This window comes from Dysidea avara, chromosome 7 (assembly GCF_963678975.1).
Source record: "Dysidea avara chromosome 7, odDysAvar1.4, whole genome shotgun sequence".
In the NCBI taxonomy this organism is placed as follows: Eukaryota; Metazoa; Porifera; class Demospongiae; order Dictyoceratida; family Dysideidae; genus Dysidea; species Dysidea avara.
The window spans coordinates 9,640,255-9,642,730 of NC_089278.1; the positions used below are offsets into that span (position 1 = coordinate 9,640,255).

General features: G+C 36.2%; 1 long non-coding RNA gene across 1 annotated transcript; it reads right to left on the reverse strand.

Moving 5' to 3' along the window:
• Window positions 1–1,115: 1,115 nt before the first annotated feature.
• On the reverse strand, window positions 1,116–2,411 carry LOC136259960 (uncharacterized). Its single transcript, XR_010703396.1, has 2 exons — window positions 2,321–2,411; window positions 1,116–1,279 (listed from the first exon to the last, which is right to left on the reverse strand). It is a non-coding gene; the product is annotated as an uncharacterized lncRNA (long non-coding RNA).
• Window positions 2,412–2,476: the final 65 nt, after the last annotated feature.

Genomic DNA, 2,476 nt, shown 5'->3' on the forward strand with positions numbered 1-2,476 from the left:
AAGCGTGCAGTTTTCTTTTATCTGCTTGTCTTGTACTCAAGCCCTAACCCACTGCATAATATAGACCGTAATGTTTTTGTGTTCTTGCCATTTCTTGAGGATATCAATCTAGTAACCATTTCAAATCTGCAGCCTCTGCTTGCTAGCACAAAACCATTAGATCATGCAGCACTCTTTACTCAGGCATTTCTGGTCCAGACAATTTGGTATGGGTAGATGTGCAAAAAAGAGGGGAAAACTGAAAAATACGAATTCCTGCCATATGATTCCAGTTTGTTAGACATGTGTCTGTGTGTGATTGGTCCATGCCATAATCTGATCTACCGCACTCTGTGCATGCTGAATGTGTAAGATTACCAGCTGTTGTTTGCATAATTTGTTGGTGCAAGACTTGATTTGCTAAGTGATTGAAATCAGAAACCATCTATTGTTGTTCAATGCTAGGCCAAACTGTTGCACAATTGAAAATCATTACAATATCAGTGACATTTATTCACTAATGATAACTGCATAATTTCCTATGCTAGTTTTGCAAGAATTGCAACCCAAATTTCCGGTGAGAAAGGATCCAGTGACATTCACCAAGAGTTGATCTTACAATGTCTGAAGCAATGCCTGTGTGTGAAAATCTCAGTGTACAGTATACTTTTTGATCTCAGAAGTCATCATGGATTCTTGACTACTATGTAATAGAATCTTAACAACGATTCACCACAAATGGAAAGACCTGTACATATAGTTAGCTTACAGTTTGTATGCAAGGCCATGGCCATTTAAACAAGGAGATAGTGCTATACAGGACCACTCCTGTCCTCATATTGTCATTGTTGGCTTTTATAGTGGATAACCTTGCATTGGTCTTATTGTGCATGACTTATCTATAGATATTAATATTGAAAAGTTTATTTCATGTAGATAATAAATGAAACCAATATTTATATAGCACTTAGACAATACTATTGTGGTAACTATACTATCTCATGATGCCAAATGAATTCAATTCACTAAATAGTGCATGTCTATACAACTAATATGACTCAGCTGGCATCATCATCTTCCAGTATTATAGTGGGAAAGAATGTGTTAGTGTACTGACTAGTCGCAAATAGTTAATGTAAATGTGGTAAGTTAATCAGTGTTTTAAATTACATGCCTAGCTATACTGATAGTTAAAAATTAAGTAGCAGCCACTGTTATGGCTTCTTCTTTCAATTCTCCAGCAAGTAGACGAAATCCAATTATGGCTACAATAAACAGTGATGTATCCCTAATCAATCCCCTACAAAAAAAAAAAGGTGACGAAGGATTTAAACACAAGTGGACTACCAATTACAACAATTCAGTGTTTATTCTGGGATTTTTCCTTGGGGGGGGGGGGGGCATCAGGAATTTGGGAGGGAGGGGGGTGATCGTGTGAAAATCCATATGATATAGGTACCTACACTTGTCCAAGTTCAGAACCATAAAGATAGTCATCAAGGCTATGTCAGTAGTGTTGATTTTTGTGATTGGGTAAAATCAAATGGTAGATCTAGAGCTTGATGCATGAGTATTATAGTGATGACAATGATCTAATATCTATACAGGAGAACCATGTGGACACAATTCTATTAGTAGTGCCCTGAGTATGTTGAATCTGTTGGATAAACAATTTGTGTGAGACATTGTATTAGCCATAATTGTATGATACCACAAGGCAATAGCAAACTAAAATGGATGCCTTCCAAGCAAAACTTAAAACTGAATATTATTTTTCATGCTTAAAGGGCCATTCTCAACTCAAAACAGCTACAAAATGTTTACAACTGTAAAGTAACAACTGAAAATATGATCCGTCTACTTTGAGATGTGCTGAATTACACAATTTTGATAGGTCATGATTCTAGTGTTCTCTGTAATAGCTCTGCTGGTTGTGCATGCTATTTTGAAAGCAAAATCGGCTTAAAAATGCATCTGTTGTTAAACTTGAGGAGACAATTTTAATAGTTGAATGTGTTATTTTAAAAAAACAAGAGTCATCGATAGTCAAATATGTACACTACAGGAAATAAATATTGAAACACTTAGACCATCTGAGGCTGAACCTGAGACCATTTTAAGGGTAGCTACGTATGCAATTTTTACCTGAGAAAAATTTATATTAAACACTCTGAGATTGAATGTAAGGGAATTTTTGTTAGTTTTGTGTGCTATTTAACCTAACCATATAGTTAATTGTCACTCATAATTTTTTATGAGGGAGTCCCTCCTAACAGCCTTAGAATAAACACTCCTTACACCATAGATTCGTATATTATCTATGCTTGCACCACTTTCTAACCTGGCAAAGTCATTTCTGTACAACGACTTCGCCATTCCCGTTAGTTGGCTGATTCTTGACTGGGGATCATTCTTTTTCTCGCTGGTTTGCTTGCTTGCTGAACCGAAAGTCCCACCACGAGCAACTTCCATGATGCGTATTAGTTAGAATATTAGA